The sequence below is a fragment of the Ovis aries genome, chromosome 26 (genome assembly GCF_016772045.2).
Source record: "Ovis aries strain OAR_USU_Benz2616 breed Rambouillet chromosome 26, ARS-UI_Ramb_v3.0, whole genome shotgun sequence".
NCBI classification, from domain to species: Eukaryota; Metazoa; Chordata; class Mammalia; order Artiodactyla; family Bovidae; genus Ovis; species Ovis aries.
Window position 1 is genome coordinate 34,476,327 of NC_056079.1, and position 25,884 is coordinate 34,502,210.

The window sequence follows — 25,884 nt, forward strand, 5'->3', positions numbered from 1 at the left end:
CCCCACCCCATCCTTCTAGGTTGTCACAGAGCACGGGCTTTGGGTTCCCTGCACTATACATCAAACTCCCACTGGCTATTTTACATATGGTAATTATATGTTTCAGCGCTTTTCTCTCTAATCATCCCATCCTCTCCTTCTCCCACTGAGTCCAAAATTCTGTTCTTTAAGTCTGTCTCCTTTGCTGCCTGCATATAGGATCATTGGTACCATCTTTCTAGATTTCATATTTATGCATTAATATACGATATTTGTCTTTCTCTTTCTCACTTACTTCATTCTGTATAATAGGCTCTAGTTTCATCCACCTCATTAGAACTGACTCAAATGCGTTTCTTTTTATAGCTGAGTAATAGTCCACTGTGTATAAGCACCACAACTTCCCTATCCACTCATCTGCTGAGGGACATCTAAGTTGCTTCCGTATCCTAGCTGTTGTAAATAGTCTCAATTCCTGTTTCTTACACCGTTGAGATGATCTTTCAAAATCAAGACTGGTCTCAGGGTGGTTGTAAGTCACAAATGTTATAGTTCTTGTCACGGAGGAAACATTAATGAAAGTTTGTTTGGTTGTGGGGTGAGGCTCAGAGCATTGTACACACACCAGTACAGGAGAGAACACTGTCTTCCTCCAGCTTCTTGGATTCACAGAGTCTGCTTGGCAATAAAAATGACCATTTATCATTTATTGTTTGAGGATCCTAGAAAGCAGAAAGTGACCAAAATGTGGACTTAAAGAAGAAAAAACCTGGGTCCATATCTCAGGTTTGTCACATTTCGTGACAGGCAAACAAATTGTTTAATCTTTCAGAGCCGTAGTTCACTCACTTGAGGGGAGCTAAGCTAGAGAGTGAGTGAAAAACTGTTGGTTATGGTATTTTATTATGTGACCTTGAATTAGGGGGAGCCATGCCTAGGTCTCAGGAAACCGTGGCTTCCTAGAAGGAAAGTTGGACCTGTCTCTATCCTGCACTGGGCAAATAAAACAGGTAACATGGCCTCCAAACAGGCAAGGAAAGTGAGACAGAACCTGGAATTTTCTTGAAATAAGTAGGCCTGAGTGGGGAGTAATGAAGGGCTTTGAGAACTTAAAACAGGATACCAGTTCAGCCTAGGTTTTAAATCTAGGCTTATATCAATGAAAAAAATGTTTTTCCACTGGGAGTGACCAGATTCACAAAGACTCATCTTCCCTGGAATCCTTTCCACAGATCCAAGCCCACACAAAGAGACCACAGGGCTTGATTCTGAGCAGGTTTTCAATAAATGTTGAATAGCTAGAAAACCAGGTAGATTGAAGGAAGCTGGAAGGGAAGTGAGCAAAGTGTGGCCTCTCAAAGCTTTCAGAATGTTTTGTTTGTTTTCATTATACAGGACGAAATCAGTGCAAACCAAAGAGTTCCTTTGCCAAGGAACCAACTCCTAATTCATGTTCAAGGTTTGATTTCTAGGGCTAAGTGAGTTCCATTTTCAGCTTTATGGCAGAATAGGGAAAACAAAACTTCCATAACAAAAAAGAACAAATTTCCCCCAAGAATTCTAGAGATAAACAGTGTCCACATTACTGGGGGAAAATGACTTATTGTATGGTTGAAATGATGTGATGATGATGGTATGAGAATGTTAGCACAAGCTTGAAGAAAAAGTAAAAGTATAGGCTTGACATGTAGGCTCAGAAACTCTCTGTATCTGTATGTATCCATACTTATGTCTAACCCTACATCTACATCCATACCTATCCCAAGGGGAAGACCCAGGGAGAGCCAATGCTGAAAGCTCTCAAGTCTGAAAGCTGTCTGCTGGAGAATCCTTTCCTGCTCAGAGGAGAATAAGCCTTTCTATTCAGGCCTTCACCTGATTAGATGAGGCCCACCCGCCTAAGGTGGGGCTTCCCAGGTGGCACCAGTGGCAAAGAACTGGCGCGCCAATGCAGGAGGTGTAAAAGACACAGGTTCAGTCCCTGAGGCGGGGAGACCCCTGGACGAGGGCACGGCAACTCACTCCAGTATTCTTGCCTGGAGAATCCATGGACAGAGGAGCCTAGTGCGTTACAGTGCATGGGGTCACAAAGAGGCAACTTAGCACACACCCACCCTCACCTAGGGTGGGGCAATTGGTTTTACTCAAAGTCCACAGACTTAAATGTTAATTTCATCCCCAACACCCTCACAGAAACATCCATAAAACAGTGTTTGACCAAATATCTGGGCATCTGGCCAAAGGGATCAATTAAATTAGTCATCCCAAACTTCCTTGAGAAGTTATGGAGTCTAACACACACTATCCTCGTGCTCTGTACTAGCAGAAGAATCTTCCTTCGTAATGATGGAGAGGAGGTTAAAAAAAAAAAAGGGCACAAAGTTGAGCCATCCTCCAAGAGAGGTAGGGAAGGGGTGCAGTAGTGAAGGAGCAGATGCCACCAGGAAAATCAAGGAGCCTCACCCAGAAAAAGCTGACCTCGTTCACATCTGAAAGTTCATTATGCTGGGGACCCATGTGCAAATGAACCACTGTTTCTCTTAATAGCAGTAAAATCCCACTGCTCTGAGGCTGAGAATGTAGGACAAGTCTTCCTTCCTATATTGGTTTCTTTACCAAGGAAGTTCTTCCTTCTTCCTACCTGAGAAGGAGGAACAAGGTGTTAAGTTCCGAAACCCTGTAGACTCACCTTCCCCTTGGGGGCCCCTCACCACCCAACACTGTTGCTGACAAGGAAGCACGGGGTCTTTTCTATCCTCTGCTCTTGTCCAGATAGGAAGAGTTTAGTAATTTTTCCAAGAATTTAAAGATTCAGGCTTTCAGACTACAGGAACTTTTGTCTCCCAGGGGAAAAAAAAAAAGTTGGTTATTTATTTTTGTCATGACAATTTTATTTTTTATTTTTGAAAAATGAGTGTCTTTATTTAGACAAGGCCTTAGGGATTCCCTGCTGGCCCAGACAGTTAAGAAACCCTGGGTTTGGTCCCTGGGTTGGGAAGATCCCCTAGAGAAGGGGAAGGCTACCCACTCTGGTATTCTTGCCTAGAGAATCCCCATGGACAGAGGAGCCTGGCAGGCTATGCGGTCAACGGGGTCAGGAAGAGTTGGCCAGGACTGAGCGACTAAGCACAATTGGGGCATGAGGGATTAGTCACTGTTTTACTCAAAAAGATGCATTTATCCCAGGCGAGACTTAGTTTTCTTCACCTTCTACAGAAGAAAGAGCTGCAATAGGGCAGGGAGGACTTGAAACTTGGATGATTTTAAAAGAAGACAAAAAAAAGTGCAAAGGAAAACCCTGGAGATGGCAGAGCTCACGTGTCTTGCTCTCTATGCAGGCTGGCAAGCCTCACACCGTCCTGATTCCCAAGCTGCCTTTAGGTCAAACCTGGACACAAAGCGCTCTCAGTTTATAGGACGTCAGCCACAAAGGAGCTCAGAGACGGAGTTCCTCTTTTCTCACTATTAGTCTGCGATTCATTTTCTGTAGTTTCCAAACCAGGGTTAAAATCAAAATAAAACTAAACCACCACAACAAACGCACGCGTAAAACCTGTGAGATCTTATCCAGTTTAAGATTTGGGACAGAAAACTTTCTGTACCTACAAACCAATTATTCCTTCCGTGACACTGGATTGCACCCACCAAACTGTGTGTTTCATTTCCTTGTGCACAGATGTTCTATTTGCTTTGCTAATGGAAGAAATGTTTTTCTCTTTCTTTGTTCACTTAACAGTAAACTTAATAAAGAAGTCGGATATCATCGCTTTCTGAAATGCCATTGCTAGTTAATTTTTGCAGTTTAGCATCTGTTTGCAAGCAACATTAAAAAACTGAGTTCTTGAATACGAGCATTGTCAAAAATAAATGTTTTTTTTTTTTTTTTTGCAAAGTCATTTCCTTTGTAAACTCACAAATTTGTTGGTTCACATGGTTCTGTAGCTGTATATAGATTCCAAACCAAACTTGATTATGTATTTTCCTTTCATTGTCTATATCTAGGTTTTCTTCTTCTTCTGCTTCTTCTTCTTCTTCTTCTTCCTGAAGGTATCAGTTGGAGATTGGGCTACATCTTTTGGGGAAGCATTTTCAGTATAACATGAGACTTCACTTTGACCCTTCACAGGCCACCTCCCACCTCACAAGGAAAGGAGAACTGGAACAAGCATGGTTGACCTTCGGGGTAACCAAATATCTAGAGAACCAAATGGACAACCCATTCGGGTCACCCTAGTTGCACCCCAAGAACCTGCAACCATCTGCTCTACAGCCACCTTCTAGATCATGCCCTGGGTACTTGGGGCCCAGAATTCTTGCATAAATGGCCCCAAGATGGCCTCTGAAACCTGCACAGCCCTCTCTCCATGAACTAGAGAGAGGAGGATACATTTTTTCCGCCTGGTTTTCTGTTAGCTCCTGTTTCTTATGGGGCCAAATTCAAACTAACTTCCAGCCATTGGCAGTCATTCAGAAAGCTAGATTCCATTCCCTGCCATGATTTATAGTGTTTGATTTATGGTATTTCATCAGATGAAATAACAACAGTGATAAAACTAATAATGAAAATAAATAGTAATTATCCACATAATGTTATTAATATATCACTGAAATATTAAAACATAAATCTCTACTTGAAATTATATTTTTATATTTGGCTTTACTTTTCTGCTACACAAATGCTATTATTTAAGTAAAACAATTGACTAGTTAACCCTGGCATCAGTACTGGTTAAGAACAGGACTAAGTAAACCAACACCGTGTACTTGCCTTCAATTTAATTATCTGAACTTTTCAAAAGGGGTCGGACATGATCGCAATAGTCACAAGGCGAAAAATCAAACTCGCACTGTCTCCATACAAAGAAAGCACCATAGTCAACCCACAGGTAAAGTTGGGGAGATTGTGAACTTGGGAGTGAAAGGCAGTCTTTGGGGTGAGCATCAGTGGGGGACCACCAACCACAGCTGCCAACATCGGTGGTCAGTAGCCATAGAGAGGTAATTTACGTTAGATCTATTTTTTTTTTAAAGGGTGGCCACACCCCGAGGTACATGTAATCTTAGTACCGCAGTCAGGGATCCAACCCAGGCCCCTTGCATTGGAAGGCAGAGTCTTAACAAGTAGACCACTCGGGAAATCCTGTATCATATCCATTTGACATTGACAACACTATTACTTTTGGCTCCTGTTTGGGGGTCTGTCATGAGGATTTTGCACTTTTCCAGTAATCTATGAACATAAGATTGAAAAGTGATATCTTATGTCCTAATGAAGGGTTTCCCAAGACATGGAACTTGTCTTTTGCTGAAAGCAAGACAGAATGCAGCAACCCAGTCGGGCCACCCTAGCTAACCCCGCAAGAGCTCACACCGCCTCACCACCACCACCTTCTAGATCTCGCTCTGGGTACTCAGAGCCCAGAATCCTTCATAAATGGTCCCAAGATGGCTTCTGAAAGCTGCACAGCCCTGTCTCCTGGAGTTGCTCCTGCTGGAGCCAGTGCTGTTCATTCCCTGGGCCCACAGCAAGTATGTGGGGAGCAGGGGCTCCTTGTTGCAAAGCCAGGACGTGGCTGGTGCTCTGCCAGGAAACTGGGGTGCTGTGGGCAGGAGGACATGGTCCCCGGAGGTGTGCAACACAGTAGACCTGGGAATTGGGAGCTATGCCTGAATCCCACAGTCTCCAGGCCTCCAGCTTTCATACAGGATTCTCAGGGGTCTGGAAGTTTAACCTGAAGATGGACATCCAGGTTATTACAAAAGTTTTTTCTTTTTAGGTGTGATGATGGAACACCTTTATATTTAATAATTTGCTCTCTTGATTTATTGCTTTTAAATACGTGTAGACATGGCAAGTGGATGTTCATTTACAAGGAAAGGCCCTGGCAGAATCAGGGGTAGGGATTGCTTGTTTTGTTTTTGCTGGGTTTTTTGTTTTATTTTGTTTTCTTTATTTCTTCACATGTAATTTTTTTTTCATTATCCTAATCAAGAATATCATGAGGCTATAACTTAGAGTTCATGATTGAGTGACTGAGCATCAGTGAATCTCCTAAAATTATTTTCAGAATTTGTATAAGAAGACATATCTTTTTTCTGGAGAGTAGGGGTCATAATTTGAGCAGATTCATGAGTTTTCATGATACACAAAACATTAAATCGCACATCATAAAAAGAATAGTTGTACTGCAGAACACTTCTTTTCCCTGTTTTACCTTTGCTTGCAAGTCTGCTCTTTGACCACTAGAGGGCAACAGCGACCTGCAAGATAGCATCCGCCTCAGCAAGATGTAGCTTCCCAATCATCTCCCAGGTCAAATGTTTTTTCTGTTTTCCAGAATTATCTCTCTAGTGTTGTGATTCCTGCTCATTTTTTAAAAATTTAATTAAATTTTATTTGGCTGCATCACTTGGCTTGCAGGATCTTAGTTCCTTTACCAGGGATTGAACATGGGGGCCTCAGCAGTGAAAGTGGAGAGCCCTAACCGCTGGGCTGCTGGGGAATTACTGATGGCTTCCTTGGGAGAAATGTCGAACTTTTCTGCATAAATGACAGAGTATTAATAAAGTATTCTGGTGAACAAAGGAAATATAATTATCTCTTTCTCTGTGGTAGGACTGAGGAACGTTGGGAGGTTATCACCTAGGAAGGAGTTATCACCCAGGAAGAGGTTATCACTGTTCCTCCAAACAGAACCACAGTAATCCATCCTGATAGATCTGTCTGTGTCTAAAAGCAAATCCCATTTTATTTGTAAATGTTAATAAGGATATTTTGGGTGGTAGAGCCGTGGATAACTTGTATTCCTGTGTTTTAGAGCTTTCCTTATTAAAAAGAAAAACACGGGTCCCTGTTGTTTTAAAAGTTGGAGGGGAATTCTTCCTCCTGCCTCAGTGACCAGTGTTATCTGGGAATCTTTACCTTCGGGGAAGCTTAAATGCTGGCAGATTGTGAAAGGAAGATCGGTAACAGAACTTAAGATTGAAAAGAAAGAGCACATAAATACTAGACAGGAAAGACCAAGCACTGCCTTGGGCTTAGAAGGACGTGAGTCGGGGCTTCACCTAGAAGGAAAGACAGATGTCATCACTGATACACAGTTCTGTCCTTATTGTCTCCTGCACCTCCATTCAGAGCCACTGCATCCTCACCCGTAAGTGACTCCTGTGGAATTCTTGCCATAGGAAGACGTTAGTGGTGGAGTCCATACTTGCAAACAGATGGTCCACATAAAGATGTCCTGCCAGGGCAGCCACTGAAGTCGTATTCACAGCTGGAAGGGGAGCATTCTGGTGAACGGAGGCATGAGAAAGAACAGGCAATGTGACAGCTCACCCATCTGCTCAACATCACCACTTTCAACCTTCTTCTAAAATACAGAACAAGCCTAAAAAGAAAACAAACATAAAGCGTCCTTATTTATCATCTCCCTAGCCCATTAATTTCCGATACAGAAATCAAAACAGAGAATAAAAAAACCCTGATATGAAACGAATGAAAACAATAAATGTAGACTCTACCTTGCAAAAATGCCCTGTAGCCGTGCGTTACACAAATTAGGGGTTAGCACTCTCAACACGGAGCATGAAGCCCACAGATATCTACTCACAGCATCTTCCTTTCTATGTCACTGGTCTGCGTGCAAATCCCAGTTCTCCTAGTCAATACACTCGTGACATTTCTGTGGGTCATTTTCAGAGTGATAACGATACTCACTTTACAGGGTATGATGACTACATGAGCTAATATTTCTATACATATATATACACATACATCATTGAGACCAGTAACTACAAAGATCAAACACGATGAAACTATTTACTGCTGTGATTTTTGCTATCAGTAATTTCCGGAGACTGGTAGACACACAATTGAACAGTGTAGAAGGAAACTCCTTTTTTAAAAAAAAATTTTATTGGAGTATAGTTGCTTTACAATGTTGTGTTAGGGTCTGCTGTACAGCAAAGTGAGTGTGTGTGTGTGTGTGTGTGTGTGTGTGTATACACATATATATGCCCTTTCTGTGGGATTTCCTCCCCATTTAGGTCACCACAGAGCACCGAGTAGAGTCTCCTGTGCTATAGAGTAGATTCTCATTAGTTATCTATTTTACGCATAGCAGTGTATAAAATTTCAATCACGCATTCCTAAACCTAAGGCATAGGGTCAAGAAGAGTTCAGCTCATTTCTGTCCTCTCAGGCTTCACCTAGAAGGGAATGTATGCTCTAAGAACCCCAGAGGAAGGCCAGTTTTCCACATGCGGAAAACTGAGAAATTTCTATGATATTACATGGTCATCTTCTTAGAGAAATATTTTTCTGACATTGCTTGATTACTGTCTTCTTCACTATAAAAGACGGTCTCCAATTCTAGATTCTAAACACTATAAAATGACCAGTTTTAAAATATGCAACTAAAATCATGCCATTGTTGTTGTGAAACCTTACAACACTCTTTGAGGGAAATGGAGATACTATAGATTTCAGAACAAAAACTGAAACTAAAGACTCTTAAGTGTGTTGGGAAGCGGGATAACTCTCTGGAAGAAAGCACGTATTATCCTGCTGCTTCACAGGACTGGTTAAGCTGTAAAGCAGGGAAAGTTTAGCTTCCACATTTCTAATCTCCCTTTCTGTGCTGTCCACCCCCATCTTGGTGCCATCTCTTCTATCAGGAGAATGTTGCATTTTACATAATAAAAAAAAGAAAATGCCAAGGAAAGATGCTTGTTTCTCTCTCATGTTTTAAAATATCTGGGAATAGAAAGGTGGTTCCCATCAGTCATTAATGACTCAAGTTGTTCTCTCTCTGCCCTGACATCTCAGAAAGTTTCTTCTACCTCATGACTTAACATGGCTGCTGGAGCGCCTGCCTTTGTATCTGCCTTCCAGGTGATGGGAAGATAAGGGGAAATACAGACAATTTTGTTTTTATTTTAGAAGGCGTCCAAAAAATTTTTCTGCATATCTTTTACTTTCTACTGAATATGTCTTAATCACATAGCCTTCTTAGCTACGATGGAGGCAGAATAGACATGAAAGTGAAAGTGAAATCTCTCAGTCATGTCTGGCTCCTTGTGACCCCGTGGACTGTAGCCCACCAGGCCTCTCCGTCCACAGGAATTTCCTGGCAAAGATACTGGAGTGGATTGCCATTTCCTTCTCCAGGGGATCTTCCCAACCCAGGAATTGAACTCTGGTCTCCCTCATTGCAGGCAGATGCTTTACCCTCTGAGTCACCAGGGAAGCTCCTAGCAAAAAATAGAGTTCTGTTCAAAAAACAAAAAAGAAGGCCATGTATGCATTTTGAGGTAGGCAACAAAACACATTTATATTGTACCTTCCTTAAATAGTCTAATTTTCTCCCTGCCTTTCATGGTTCTCAACACTTTTCCTCCAGAAGGAATCCAAAACTCAGTCCATTGTATAAGAGACTGATAAAGGATGAAAGTATTAACCTGCCTAAGGAACGTGAGGTATAATAGGATTAAATCCTTCAGTCTAGTTATTAAGCATGATTAGTGAAATTCCAAGCAGGGGAGAGGCAAATGTGGGGAGCAGAGGCTGATGGGAGCAGCGTATAAGATCACATCACACGGGCAACTTGCTCCTCACCTTGTGCAGGGCAGCCTGCTCTAAACGCGCTATGTTATCTTCAGCTTGCAGCCACAGTGATACGGAAACAGTCCTGCCTTGATCAAAATAGCTGCTCTCAGACTAGAAGAAATACGACCTGTTCTCATAGTCAGTAGTAAATTCTTAAATGGGTTGCATTCTTTAAGTCTCCAGCAACCTATATCTCAAACTTTAGGCTTATATCAGAATTATCTGAATTTTGATAAAACACAGGTTGGAGGACTCCCAGAATTTCTGACTTGCAGATTTCAGGGTCGACCTGAACATCTGCTTTTCTAACAAGTTCCCAGGTGATGGCATTACAAGCTAAAGTTTGAGATCCTCTGGCTCATGGCACTTTCTTCTTTCTCTTGTTAGCAAGGATACCTTGAGACATAATCTATAATTCACCTCGCATTCAATGAAAAAGAGCTTTGCTTTCTGGAGGGGAAAACTTAAGCTCTTTATTATCATCTGAATATGAAGCAAAAAAAAAAAAAAAATCTAAGGCTGTTTTGAAGGCCTGCCTACCCCTCCCTCTCCAAAAACTTGCATAAAATTGTTTGCCTTTATTACAAAGGAAAACACTTCTTTTTGATCATTCTCTTGGATCAGTAAGTTTCAACTGAAATAGAACACAAATTCAGGTTTCAGGAGGAAAAACAGCAACATTACTACTGTTAAATGAAGGACATACTAAAAAATTCAGGATAGTTTGGGCCAAAAGACACAGGAAAGGAGACAGATGGCAACATTCCAAACAGGCTGCTGACTAACCAGGATTTTATCTGAGGGGAGACTGTTTCTGGGACCTGAAACTGGTTTGGTGTGTTTCTTTTTGTTTTTCTTTTTAATTTTTATTGAAATATAGTTGATTTACTACACTGTGTGGTTTTTGCATATTTCTAAGTGATGCTAACATCACTTAGAAATCACATCAGAAAGAGTCAGACACAACTGAGCGACTTTGACTTTCACGTGTCTAATTGAATCACTTTGCTGTACACTTGAAAAAAGGTGAAAGTCACTTTCGACTCTTTGTGGCCCCATGGACTAGAGCGTCCATGGAAATCTCCAGGCCAGGATACCGGAGTGGGTGGCCAGTTCCCTTCTCTAGGGGATCTTTCCAACCCAGGGATCGAACCCAGGCCTCCTGCATTGCAGGTGGATTTTTTATCAACTGAGCCTCCAGGTGTATTTCTTGAAACAAGTACACCATTGCAAATTAACTGTACTCCAACATGAAATAATTTTTTTTTAAAGTTCACGAGAGAAGAGAGCACTGGAAAAATGTTTCATACCAATCTGGATTCTTCTGCAAACAAATAGAAACAGAATGGTGGGATGGTTGTGTTCCTTTCCTCTGCCTGCCCATCGTAGACAGTTCTCACCTTCTCACTGAAACTCAGGATCTTCAGTCTTGAAGACAGGGAGCTGGGCTGGAGGCTCTGCAAGTTTTCTTTCTTTTCTAACACTCAGTGATCCGCAGATGAGTGTGCAGTTGATGAGTCGGTGCTGAGTACACGTGGAATCAACTCTCTTTCTGCGATCAATCGGCATGTATTTGAAGCTGTTGCCATTTGGGCTAGCCCCTGCCTGTTTGCAATAAACACAGGCAATATTTCTCACAAATAGCATGTGAAATAATAGACCAATTAATCCTATTTGAACAGCAAAAGGTGCCCGGGAAACCCATTTTATTTTTTCTTACCCAAAATTGCCCACCTCCATGACCACCAGCTCCATGGAGTAAGCCCTCCCTGGACCATGGCTGCCTGCTCTTTCCAAACAACATCAGAGCATGTCGGCGTGGTTATTGCTACTTTAAATCACGTTATCTGAACTCCTCATAATTAAGGATAGTTAACCAAGTCATTCCACTCCACATAGTGGGAGAGCCTGGCACTCCCTGGACACCTCCCCTCTTGTCTCTTCCTGATAAGGTCCTACAAACCCTCAGAGACTTAATCAGCTACCAGCTCCTGTTTCTCCGCCTCCTTGCACCACTAGCCTATGTGCTGCTTAACACCTTGGGTTTGCCTCCATGCTGGATTTGCTTGTAATTTTCTATTCTACAGCTGCTTCTGAGGCAGGAGGTAGATTCCTGCCCCCTCCCCACACACCTCCCATGGTAAAGTGATTGGAGGTTCATTCCTTGTGACTGAAACTCCAAAAAGAGAATAGCAGGACAATTGGGGGAGGAGGCTGGGCCCTGCCCAAACCTCATATTTCACATTCTCGAAGTCAGGAGACCTCCCTGACCACACATGCACAGAAAGGTTCCACAGAGGTCAAAGGCGAGTGATGTTAACTAATGCCAGGCTACCCATAGGCCTTTGTGGTAGAATCCATCTTGTCTAAGAGAGGCATGCACACACACACACACACATGGAGGGTCCTGAGAGATGCTAAAGGTAGATTATCAACCAGGCAAATCAAAATGATTTGCCAAAGGAAACCTGGAAGACGTACCCCATGTAAGTGACTTAAACTACCATGGGGGCATGACTCGGGGACTCTCTCTGAGTCTGTCATGTGCCTATCCACAGGTACTGTACCCTTTCTCCTCTTAGTAGTTTCTCACTCAGTCGTGTCCGACTCTTTGTGACCCCATGGACTGTAGCCTACCAGGCTCCTCCCTCCATGGGATTATCCAGGCAAGACTACTGGAGTGGGTTGCCGTTTCCTTGACCAACTTAATAAATGCTTTGCTTGCTTCACTACCTTCCGTCTTTGTGGAAATTCTTTTCTGCAAAGCCCAAGGGCTGGGGCTCGTCACTGACCACTGGTCTAGTGGCCAAGATTTGGTGTTCTCACCAAATTGACTGGGTTTTCAATCTCTGGCTGAGACCCCAAGCCCTGCTTCAAGCCAAGGCCACCTGAGACCATATCCTCCATCCACTCTGAGCTCCATGAATTCACCTCTGTGTCCCTCATGCCCATATTCTTGGAATGAATGAAGAAGCTCAGAGAGGGTATAGAGAGAGCTCACTCGAGGCAGCCAGCAATGCAGGCACAGTCTGAACATCTGGTATAAGGGGGAAAACGACCTTCCCAGAAAAAAGAAATCATTGTAGAATCTGTATCTTGGGGCAAATTACTTTGTAAGTCTTTCTCTCAATACACATTCAAATCCATCAAATCTTACTTGAATTTGTACCAACACTGTTAGGACTTAGGTCAGAAGTGTTCAAGGTGTACAACAATAAAGATAACGTGGGTGTGATTCCTAAAATGCCCTCACAAACATTCTTTCACTGAGATCTGACCACAGACAGGTAAGGTGGGTGCTACTGTTTTCCCAGCTTGGGCTGGTAAAGAAAAGTCCACCCAAAGGAGTTAATCAAGCTACCTTGGTGGCTCACAGTAAAGAACCCACGTGCAATGCAGGAGACCCAGGCAGTCCCTGGGTTGGGAAGATCCGCTGGAGAAGGAAATGTCGGTCTACTCCAGTATTCTTACCTGGAGAATCACATGGACAGAGGAGCCTAGCAGGCTACAATTGATGGGGTCGCAAAGAGTTGGACATGACTGAGCAACTAACATTTTCACTTTTCAAGCTCTGGTTGAACCGGAAGCTCAACCCAGGTTTTTTTGGCTCCAAATGCAATGTTCTCTGTATGGTTCTTTCATGAAGGAGAAGTGATTTCAAAAACTGGATGTATGCTGTCTGGGGGTTGGGGGATGTTGAAGGAAGAGTGAGCTGTAAACCAGTCTGGCTCCTTCCCTCCCAAGTGGTCACCAGACTCAGTGCTTTAGCCTCAGCTTTCTGTAGCTTTCTCCTGTCCCAGTGCCTGTCCCTGAGAGTCTGCTGCTTTGGCTGCAGAAGCACAAAGACACGGGTCTCAACATGATGGCCTTAATGGATGACTCTGCACCACGCACTTTGGGGAGTGAGTTCCCCGCAGTGAGTCACCTGTCAATCACCAGTGAGTCAGGCCACTCAACTCCATCTCTAATTCATGTTCCATAAACAGCGCCAGTCACTTCAGAAGTCTTTCATTAAAAAGCCAGCAACAACAGCAAGGGCAAAGCCAGGAGCAATGGCAACACCAATCGCCAGAAGTCCCCTCACAGAAAAGAGAACAGGAAATGGATGCAGAGGTTCCTTTTTGTTCTCACTGAAGATCACCATTAATATAGCATCTTCTCCATCATGCCCATCCTCACGGTCACCTCCAGGACTTCTCGATGGGGCAGGGATCCTCATCAAACACCCTTTAATGAAGCAAGGATAGAGGAATTCCACAGATGTGGCTTTGAAATATCTTCCCCAGCTTTCAGCAGAGCTGCCCTGGGTAGAGAAAGCAGAAGATGATTTGGTTTGGAGATTCTTTACAATGCCAAAAACTCAGCCTCTGTGCACCAGTGCCAAATTGAATCTTGGAGACAGAGTTTTGGGTGAAGCAGAAAAGAACAGCTTTAATGCTTTGCCAGGCAAAAGGGGAGTGCCTCTCAAAACCATGTGCCTCCAACCCCAGGAGGATGTGGTAAGATTTATACCAATGGAGGCTCAGATGGTAAAGAGTCTGCCTGCAATGTAGGAGACTTGAGTTCGATCCCTGAGTCAGGAAGATCCCCTGCAAATGGAAATGGCAACCCACTCCATCATCCTTGCCTGGAAAATCCCATGGACAGAGGAGCCTGGAGGGCTACAGTCCATGGGGTCACAAAAGAGTAGGACCTGACTAAGCAACTTCACTGATACATATAATAATAGCAATGGTTCAAGGACAGGTTCCTGATAGGGATCTGGGTGTGCACAAGGCTGACAGCCCTTTTATCTGGCCTCGGTGGTCTCCTGAAGCATCCCTTGACGTTAACAAACTATGACCTTCTCTCTGAAACATCTTCCATTCGTTTTCAGTAATGTCCAACTCTTTGCCATCCCACGGACTGTGGCTGCCAGGTGCCTCCATCCAGGGGATTCCTCAGGCAAGAATACTTGAGTGGGTTGCCATGCCCTCCTCCAGGGGATCTTCCTGACCTAGGGGTCGAACCCAGGTCTCCTTCTTGGCAGGCAGATTCTTTACCATCTGAGCCACGAGGGACACCCTTTAAGTTCAATTCAGTTGCTCAGTTGTGTTCTACTCTTTGCAACCCCATGGACCGCAGCACGCCAGGCCTCCCTGCCCAACACTAACTCCCAGAGCTTGCTCAAACTCATGTCCATTTTGAGTCAGTGATTCCATCCAACCATCTCATCCTCTGTCATCCCCTTCTCCTCTTACCTTCAATCTTTCCCAGCATCAGGGTCTTTTCCAATGAGTCAGTTCTTCGAATCAGCTGGCCAAAGTATTGGAGCTTCAGCTTCAGTATCAGTCCTTTCAGTGAATATTCAGGACTGATTTCCTTTAAGATCGACTGGTTTGATAGTTCTGTAAAAAAAAAAAAAAAAAAAACTCAAAGATACCATTCTGTGTGTCCCTTGGGTGGAGCGAAGACCCTGCCTCAAGGCTGCACTGCTGTTTCTTGGCTGCCCCTCCTTTGTATCTGCATTCCCTCCCTTCCCTGCTTAGCAACAGCTTGAAAGGCTTCTGTGCCCAGAAGCCCCACAGGGTCCTGCTTGGTTTCATTTAGTGCTCATTTCTCAAACCCTAATGTATTAGTTAGTATTTTGAAATACTTTTCAAAAGTGTTTTTGAAAAGCTATATACTTTGATTTTTTGTCCAAAGAGGACAGAACATCTCAATTTCCTGTCCTGAGCACAGAAGGATAGATCCTAGACGGAATTCTCAGCAACACAGTCAAAGAGCTGCCTGATGTGGGTGCTGCTTACAGCTAAGGGGCTGCATCAGAGTCAGCATATAATCTTTCATAGGGAGTCAGTGAAATCATTTAGTGATTTCAGAATGGGATAAAAACAATAGACACTAGATTTTATGCTTCCAAACCAAGGACATAGTTCAGATTCTTGTCTTTAGAGTATTCACTTCTAAACCAGCTTATGATAATTTTTAGAGCAAATTTTATATGTCAAGCACAAGATTATATACATTCTATACTCTATACATATGCAATGATCTCAAGGCACGTCTTCAAAGCACTGTGATCCTACCAGAAAGTCAGATGAAGAGTGTGGATCAACCACAAGTGTTACGGGGCACCTTTCAAAACATAAGAACTAGCTCTGTCCTTTTCCTAGTATCTAAAGACCATGAGTTTCAGGCATAAAATTATATTTTAGCCTATGGTGCTGCTACCAGATGAAAAGCTTCAAAACATCCACCAATCTATGAATACTTAAGTATTTTAATATGACTTGCTCTATGAGCTATATCCCTGGCCTGTTGCTACCCTATTTCTCCTCGTGTTTTAAGTATAGCTAAAAGCTGAAGAAAGCTGAGCGCCGAAGAACTGATGCTTTTGAACTGTGGTGTTGGAGAAGACTCTTGAGAGTCCCTTGGACTGCAAGGAGATCCAGCTAGTCCATTCTGAAGGAGATCAGTCCTGGGTGTTCTTTGGAAGGAATGATGCTAAAGCTGAAACTCCAGTACTTTGGCCACCTCATGCAAAGAGCTGACTCATTGGAAAAGACTGATGCTGGGAGGGATTGGGGGCAGGAGGAGAAGGGGACAACAGAGGATGAGATGGCTGGATGGCATCACTGACTCGATGGACGTGAGTCTGAGTGAACTCCAGGAGTTGGTGATGGACAGGGAGGCCTGGCGTGCTGTGATTCATGGGGTTGCAAAGAATCAGACACAACTGAGCAACTGAACTGAACTGAACTGAGAAGCTATTGGGGCTTCCCTCATAGCTCAGTTGGTAAATCTTCCGCCTGCAATGCAGAAGACTCAGGTTTGATTCCTGGGTCGGGAAGATCCCCTAGAGAAGGAAATGGCCAACCACTCCAATATTCTTGTCTGGAGAATCCCATGGTCAGAGGAGCCTGGCAGGCTACAGTCCATGGGCTTGCAAGAATCAGACACAACTTAGCAACTAAACCACCAACACCAAAAGCTTTTCCAGGGCCCAGATTTTCCATTTTTTTCACTCAAGTGCTGAGGAGGATTCCAGACTGGCTTAGCACATCCATTTTACATTTCCTTCTGTGTTGCTGCTGCTGCTGCTAAGTCACTTCAGTCTTGTTCGACTTTGTGCGACCCCATAGACGGTAGCCCACCAGGCTCCCCCGTCCCTGGGATTCTCCAGGCAAGAACACTGGAGTGGGTTGCCATTTCCTTCAATGCATGAAAGTGAAAAGTGAAAGTGAAGTCACTCAGTCCTGTCCAACTCTTCATGACCCCATGGACTGCAGCCTACCAGGCTCCTCCGCCTATGGGATTACCCAGACAGGAGTACTGGAGTGGGGTGCCATTGCCTTCCTGAATTACATGACTTTTACTCCACTTAAACACTCCCTAGAGACAACTGTTAAGTGCAGAGACAGCCTGGTGTAGATACAGGGAAATTCAGAAGCTCCCGTGTTTCCTCCTTGACCTTCTCTGTCACTATGCCAACGTGGCATCTGTATGTTAAAATTGTTCCATGTGAGTTCTCCCAGGCACATCTTTTCTGACAAAACTCTGAAGTAAATGCTTCTTGTCTGCACCACTCTCCGACAACTATGTTTACATTTATGCCATCCTCAAGCATGCAAATGCTTTTATGCCCAAGTCCTAATTCCTCACATGCCTAGCTCATTTTACCTGTAAGAGTACCTTCCAGTCCTCTGAGTCCTTTAGGGTCAAGGTGAGAATGGCTTTTTTTCCATTATATTGCAGTGGGTCCAGTTCCAATTCTTCTGCTCACAAGGTGAGTAGGCGACATCATCACATTTAAACAGAGTTCTTTGTTACCTTAGCCATAGGGATAAACAACGGACCACCAGGTCAATGGACTCTTATTTCAGATATCTGGGTGCTGAGAGAAATCCATGGGAAAGTCTGTTTAGGGATGATGGTGTAAAGAATCTAATCTGAGGACAAAACCAACAGAAACAGGGAGAGGAGTCGAGAGTGGGAGGGATGGGGCATGAAAGAGTGGGGAGGGCAAGAGAACCAGCTCAGAAAACACCTTGCAAGACAGAGCCCCTGAGGCTATCTCTGCTATTGGGCTTTCCTGTTACCTATGCCAATAAATTACATTAAATTTTTTTTTAAAGAAGAAAAAGAGCCTAGACACAATGAACTGTTGTCTATGACCATTTGTCCTCATCGTGTTACCTGTTCTGGAATGTGAACTTGGCTAGATGTGACCTCAGAGCTATCAACAGAATTTCACACTCACAGATTTCCAGATAAGATTTCATGCCCTCCCTGGTGGAAGGTGAAGAGGAACTAAAGGGCCTGTTGATGAAGGTGAAAGAGGAGAGTGAAAAAGCTGGCTTAAAACTCAACATTAGAAAACTAAGATCATGGCATCCGGTCCCATCACTTCATGGCAAATAGATGAGGAAACAGCGGAAACAAGTGAGAGACTCTATTTTGGAGGGGCTCCAAAATCACTGCAGATGGTGACTGCAGCCATGAAATTAAAAGACACTTGCTCCTTAGAAGAAAAGCTATGACCAACCTAGACAGTGTATTAAAAATTAGAGACATTGTTTTGTCAACAAAGGTCCATCTAGTCAAAGCTATGGTTTTTCCAGTAGTCAGGTGTGGATGTGAGAGTTGGACCATAAAGAAAGCTGAGCACCGAGGAAGTGATGGTTTTGAACTGTGGTGTTGGAGAAGGCTCTTGAGAGTCCCTTGGACTGCAAGGAGATCCAACCAGTCCATCCTAAAGGAAATCAGTCCTGAGTATTCATTGGAAGGGCTGATGCTGTTACTTTGATTCTATTACTTTGGCCACCTGATGCAAAGAACTGACTCATTAGAAAAGACCCTGAACCTGGGAAAGACTGAAGGCAGGAGAAGGGAACGACAGAGGATGAGATGGTTGAGTGGCATCACTGACTCCGTGGACATGAGTTTGAACAAGCTCCTGGAGTTAGTGGTGGACAGGAAAGCCCGGCGTGCTGCAGTCCATGGGGTTGCAAAGAGCCACACATGACTCAGCAACTGAACTGAGCTGGACTTGTGGTAAGCAGGATTCTCCTGCTGACCATGCCCCTGGCTTTGATTTTGCTTCATAAGTAAGTTTTACAGTCTCACTCATCCCCGTGACCTCAGCCCACTTAAGCCCACCAGGGTATCCTCATTCTGTTTCATCCTAATTTTCTTAGCTTTTCTTACTTGTCCTGAAAGCAGACAGATCATATCTATGTATAGACTGATGGGATTGAACCCCCATTCAGAGTATCAGGTAACCCTTGAAAGGAAAATATACTAATGGAAGGAGCATGTCCATATCAGTACTTTAGCCAGACATCTGCATTCTGAAACCCAAGATGTGTTACACTGGAAAGGAGTGCAGACGAGATATCAAGCAATGAGACAGGTCAGTGAATTTGGAAGCTTTCCCAGGATCCTTCGGGCAAAGCCACGCTCACGATGTTGGTCGTTTCCTGCTTGGTTCACATTCCCTTCTAAGTAAATCTGCTCCACCTGCAGTCCCCACTACTAATGGGCCATGTTTTATACTGTGTTACTCTGTCCTCTTGGGATCCAGAGTCAAACAGGTGACCACAGAAAAGCCAGGGAGAAACACCTGCATTTTCAACAGTTGACTCAGGCTGAAGGAGGAACAATGGGACTATTTCAAAGAAAGTCCATGAAAAACCACTCTGAATCAAAACATGCGGTTTGTAGATCCTGATTTTGAATAATTATGGAAAGCCCTTTTCCCAAACTACTCTATTCTAAAGAAATTAAATTCCCAGCTAAACTCCTGGTGCTTACCTGGCTTGGTGACTTTCTGCCCTGGACAGCCATGTATTAATATGTTCAGCAAGTGCTATAAAATTAGCAGGGGAAAAAAGCATAGTGTCTCCTTACCAAATGTAAGGATGACTCTGATTTTCAGAACAGATGAAGAAGGGTGGCACTTGAAGGGATTTGGTGGTGAGGGTGTGTGTGTAAAATATATCATCGTATTCAGCAGAAAGAACATACATCACATTTAACACAATCTGACTTAGAAGACATTAAAGAAAGAGGATTTCTGATTCCTGTGTCCAATGCATATCTTCTCAGAAACCTTTTTCTTACCTCTTCCAAGGGTAAGATGAATCATTTACATAAATTTACATATCAGGATAATTTGGGTGAAAGCAAGGCATGCTATATTAAGCAGAAGAGGGATTTATTGAAAGGATATTGTGAACTTATGAAACTAAGGAAGGGTAGATCACCAGCATTGTCAAAACTTTGTTTGTATACTTCAGTTCAGTTCAGTCGCTCAGTCGTGTCTGACTCTGCGACCCCATGAATCGCAGCACGCCAGGCCTCCCTGTCCATCACCGACTCCCAGAGTTCACTCAGACTCACGTTCATCGAGTCAGTGATGCCATCCAGCCATCTCATCCTCTGTCATCCCCTTCTCTTCCTACCCCCAACCCCTTCCAGCATCAGTCTTTACCAATGAGTCAGCTCTTCGCATGAGGTGGCCAAAGTACTGGAGTTTCAGCTTTGGCATCATTTCTTCCAAAGAAATCCCAGGGCTGATCTCCTTTAGAATGGACTAGTTGGATCTCCTTGCAGTCCAAGGGACTGTCAAGAGTCTTCTCCAACACCACAGTTCAAAAGCATCAATTCTTCAGCGCTCAGATTTCTTCACAGTCCAACTCTCACATCCATACATGACTACTGGAAAAACCATAACTTTGACTAGATGGACCTTTGTTGGCAAAGTAATGTCTCTGCTTTTGAATATGCTTATCTAGGTTGGTCATAACTTTCCTTCCAAGGAGTAAGCATCTTTTAATTTCATGGCTGCAGTCACCATCTGCAGTGATTTTGGAGCCCAAAAAAATAAAGTCTGACACTGTTTCCACTGTTTCCCCATCAATTTCCCATGAAATGATGGGACCAGATGCCATGATCTTCATTTTCTGAATGTTGAGCTTTATTCCAACTTTTTCACTCTTCTCTTTCACTTTCATCAAGAGGCTTTTTAGCTCCTCTTCACTTTCTGCCATAAGGGTGATGTCATCTGCATAACTGAGGTTATTGATATTTCTCCCAGCAATCTTGATTCCAGCTTGTGCTTCTTCCAGCCCAGCGTTTCTCATGATGTACTCTGCATATAAGTTAAATAAGCAGGCTGACAATATACAGGCTTATCATGCTCCTTTTCCTATTTGGAACCAGTCTATTGTTCCATGTCCAGTTCTAACTGTTGCTTCCTGACCTGCCTATAGGTTTCTCAAGAGGCAGGTCAGGTGGTCTGGTGAAATTCCCATCTCTTGAAGAATTTTCCACAGTTTCTTGTGATCCACACAGTCGAAGGCTTTGGCATAGTCAATAAAGCAGAAACAGATGTTTTCCTGGAACTCTCTTTAGTACCAAACATATCTGTCTGCCTGATCATTAAGGTTCTCTTTTGAACAGCTAGTGATATTGTATATGAAACAGAAGGCTGAGTTTATTAACTCATCTACCTAAAAAAATAAAATCTTACTTCCTAGCTGGCATTGTATCTAAGCGTGCCATGTAACTAAATTCTGGCCAAAAAGATGTAAATGGAAGTACTATATGGAATGTTCAGGAAGATTTCTGACTTAGCTGAGAGGTGCTCCGCTTTTTGCTTCTGTCTTCCTGTCTTTTTCCTTTCGGACATGATAGGCGGACTTCCAGCAGATGTCTTGGACCAGGAAGTAACCAGGATGGCCGTGGAGTAGTTCTGTCAGCCCTGCATACACAGCTACTTCTTTTACGTGTGAACAGAAAACAAAGCAACCAAAAAATGACTTTGCATCTTGTTTTGTTACTGTTCTGTTGGATTTTCTGTTGCAGTAAGCTGAAACTTATCCTAAATATGTATATATGAGGATCCACTCATCAGGATCCATCCACATAAACATCCTTGTCATCAATTCCTTCATCAGGATTCTTCTAAGATCCTCATCCTCTAAGCCGACTATCTGCCACTGTCCCAGGATGAAGGGACGGTCTTATCTCTGCCCATCTCTCCTATGCAAAGGTGGTAAAATGCACTCTTTAGAATTCAGCTCATGAAAGAAGTTTCTTTCTTCATTATGCTCCAGGACTATGCCTGAGTGAGGTTAGAGTGATGTGGGAATTACGAGTATAATCTCATAGCAAGAGAACCTGATGGAAGAGACAGAGATTATCAGATTCCAATCATATCTCCACCACCTGCCTCAGATCGTCAGCATTCAAGTGACAACCTAGAGAAGTGAGATGGGGTGGGGAGGTGGGGGAAAGGAGGCTCAGGAGGGAGGGGACACTTGAATACTTATGGTGGATTCATGCTGTTGTGTGGAAAAAACCAACACAATATTGTAAAGCAATTATCCTCCAATTAAAAAAAAAAAAAGAATATTCAAGTTCCTGAAAAAAAATGTACTCTGATTGTCAGGTTAGATGGTAGGTCTGCATTTTGTCAACATGAGTCGACTGAAGGTAAAATCTGATCCCTGAAGTTTCTCTAGTAAAAGGTAGAAACATGGGGTTCACTCTCCCAACTCCAGACACAAGAGAAGAGGTAATCCCTCCCAAATAATGCCAAATCAAGATGCTGAGAAGGAAGGGGAAACAGATGCTATGCAGACAAAGTAACGGTAGACCTCTCTTAGCCTTTGGCAGTTTCCACCTTATTAGATGCAGTAGAGTGTTAGCAGCATGTTGTGCAGCTAGCTGCAAGCTCAGACAGAGTGGGTGTTGGTCAGAGTTCTACCACCTAGTTGCTGATTGTCTATATAGCAAATCACATGACCTTTAGGAGCTCCAATTTTCTCATGTGTATAAAGGGGCTAGCGAATCTAACGTATTAGGTACACAGCCTAAATTTTACATGAGACAACTTATATCACAACATAGCATCTTAAGGTAGCTGCTATTAGTCCAAGTCTCAGTTTTTTAAATGAAGGTCCTAATTCCAGCCGCCTGTAACGTATTCCTTCATGCATGCTAGTAAAATAACTAAGATCAAAGAATGTGAATCAAACAGACTTCTATTTACCATGTATAAGATACTGATCAAATTATTTACCTCTCTAAATTCCCATTTTTGGGACATAAACTGAAAATAGCAAATGCTTCAAAAACTTAATTCAAGGAATAAATAAGATTATGCATATAAAGCATTTAGTACAGAGTCTAACACTTAGAAGGCTTCCCAGGTAGTGCAGTGGTAAAGAATCTTCCTGCCAATGCAGGAGACATGGGTTCGATCCCTGGGTCAGGAAGATCCCCTGGAAAAGGAAATGGCAACCCATTCCAATATTCTTGCCTGGTAAATCCCATGGACAGAGAAGCCTGGCAGGCTGTATATAGACTACTGGATGACATGATGGAGTCCGACATGATGGAGCATGCATGCACCTCTGCACACTAACGTAGAGAAAATGCTCAAAGATGGCAACTATTCCCACTATTATTATATTATTATTATTATTATTACATAAGAGATGTTGACTCAAGCTATACAACTTTCTGGAAATAGTCGGTGCTCTAAGAGAGTAGGAAAATTTGTCTCAGTTCTACGGTATGATTCTAAAGTGAAAAAATAAGCTTTATTTGATGTAGCACTTTGAAATAGCTTTAAGTGGATAAAGATAACAATGACTGATTGTCCCTATTACTCTATTATGGTCTTATAAAATGTATTGCATGCCCACAGTGTACTATAGATAACAGAGCTGGTACTTGCCCATGGGGACTATTTGCCTACACTTAAGATCACAGACAAACTCTTACTCAATTATGGAATTTGTCTGGAACCTAATTATAACCCTGATCTTCTCCCCCACTACCTAATTCTTCCTAGATGCCTCAAAAAACTAATATAAAACAGAATACGGGAAAAGGGCATATGCCAAAAGCGAAAGCACAATTAAAATGATATCTGACCAGCCTCAGGAGGCAAACTGCCACAAAAATCACTTCTACGAGACTACACTCACTCAGGGATTATGGCATAAAATCTACCAACAGCAAGGTGGGAGGCAGATCCTCTGGCTTCCGTAGAGATTTATTCTTTTCTAGGCACATTATTGATCCATTAATTCCATTTATTGAGCATCCACTACGCACAGAGCTAATTATTCAGGAGAGATATGCATCGCATTAGCCTCAGTCCTTCAAACTGAAAGAATCAGGCGTACACTCATTATTCCATTCCTGTGTGCATCCACAGACTCAACGCGAATTTAATGAGCATCTCCTAAGTGCCAGACCCTCTACTAGGAAATGGATATGAAGATAAATAAGAGAAAGTTACTCAGATGCCCAAAGTTTGATCCAATGTAACCTACTGCCTGTGAAACATATTTGCTTCTTGGCACCTGTGAGTTCTTCCTGTTGAGGTGGTGGGAGAGGATTCCGGGGGTCGAGCTAAGGTCATAGAGAATGAGGAAAAGAGTTAAGTCATGCCCAGGGACACTAAGCGTGGAGCCACCCTTCTCCTGGGAGAGAGCTGAGAGGACTGGAATCAGAAGCACACGTATCAGGGCAGAGGGTGTCACCAACATGCATCAGTGAAACTGGCCTTTGGAATTTAGAGAAATGTTCCTTGAAAAAACAAACATTTCAGCAACTCTGGGAGAACAGGTTTCAGAAACCCGTTGTGCAAGAGTTGACCTGGGGCGGTTGGTGTGCCGTTCCTGGGTGTTTTGCTGTGTGGGACGGTTTTTTCTCCTGTACAGTCTCCACTCTTGTTCACAGACTGCAATTAAATGTGCATGTCTGGAAGTTAACGCTGTCTTGTGCTGCTGGCTCTGTCTGCCCCAGCTCATGAACTGGTGATGGCCGAGGTTATTTGCCATGTCTATCCTCCCTTCATGGCTTCTAGGCAGTAATTCCAGCCAGTTCTGATGAACAAAGGACACAGGGAACTGGCACAGAGGTTGGAAATTGCTTGCTCTGTGCCAGTTACCAGGCTGCCACAGGTCAGTGCCCTGAACAGCTTATAAGAACCCGGCATTGGGAAGGACAGTTTTCTCCAAGCTTGGCATTTGGTGGACAAAGCGGGGAAGGCCCAGGGTAGCATGGGTGACTTCTTGGAGATGAAAGGGACCCTGAAGGATCATTGGGTGAAGAGGCAGGTGGGGAACAGAGCAGGAGAGTGGCCTCCTTTCCCTGGCTTTTCCTACTTGTTATGGGTTTGTCAACATCTTTTCCAAAAGAAGTTCCCGAGACAAAGACTCGGGTGGGAGCGCTTTACCTGTGATGTTGCCTCTCCATGCACAAATGAGAGAGTGATGACAGCGGGTCAGGGAGGGAGGAAATCCATTCCAAGGTGTGCTCTTGAGCAGCCCAGCTCTGCAGGAAGCTGGGGCTCCACCCAGTGCTGAAGGCCCTGCCAGGAACCATGAGGAGGGAACCTACCTCATACCTGTGCCACCAGAGAGTGTGGTGTGACTCATCCAGCAATCTCCATCCCCATTAATCAGGGAATGCTTCCCAGGCCCTCGAAACCCCCTCCCCACACTGCTGGGTTGCACTGGCGTGCAGGGGAGCAGGTACATTTCGTGCTGAGAAAATCCAGAGCAAAGGGGAAGAGGCATGGAGGGGCTTTTCTTTTTTAAATTAATTTTTATTGCAGAATAGTTGCTCTACAACGTGTTAGTTTCTGCAGTACAGCAAAGTGAGTCAGCAGGAAGTATATATATTTATGCCAAGCCATGCTAAGTCCCCTCAGTCATGTCCAACCCTTTGTGACCCCAAGGACTGTAGCCCGCCAGGCTCCTCAGTCCATGGGATTCTCCAGGAAAGAATGTTGAAGTGGGTTGCTGCGCCCTCCTCCAGGGAATCTTCCCAACCCAGGGGTTGAACCCACATCTCTCATGTCTCCTTCATTGGCAGGCGGGCTCTTTACCACTAGAGCCACTTGGGAAGCCTATACATATATTTATACCCCCTTCTTTTTGGATTTCCTTCCCGCTTAAGTCCCTGCAGAGAATTGAGTAGTTTCTTGTTCCATACAGTAGGTTCTCATTAGTTATTTGTTTTATACATAGCAGTATATACAAGTCAATCCCAATCTCCCGGTTCATCCCACCCTCCTGGAGAGGCTTGAGGTGGAAAGTTCCCCACATTCTGGAAGCTGTCTATTGGCACCACAGACAGACTCAGGGGTGGACCATGCAGACAAGGGTAGGGCATCAGCCGTGTCAGGAGCAGTCAACAGACACAGTGTTTGCATTTGGAGATAAATCAATGAAGACACACCTAGAGAGAAGGAACCTCCTTTATATGAAAGAGGAAGCCAAGATGTGAAG

At 43.6% G+C, this 25,884-nt stretch overlaps 1 long non-coding RNA gene across 1 annotated transcript; it reads right to left on the minus strand.

The window, feature by feature from the left end:
- Positions 1-2,848: 2,848 nt before the first annotated feature.
- Positions 2,849-24,927, minus strand: LOC132658697 (uncharacterized). The gene is made up of 3 exons (XR_009598628.1): positions 24,828-24,927; positions 14,827-14,973; positions 2,849-13,889 (listed from the first exon to the last, which is right to left on the minus strand). It is a non-coding gene; the product is annotated as an uncharacterized LOC132658697 (long non-coding RNA).
- Between the last annotated feature and the right edge of the window lie 957 nt (positions 24,928-25,884).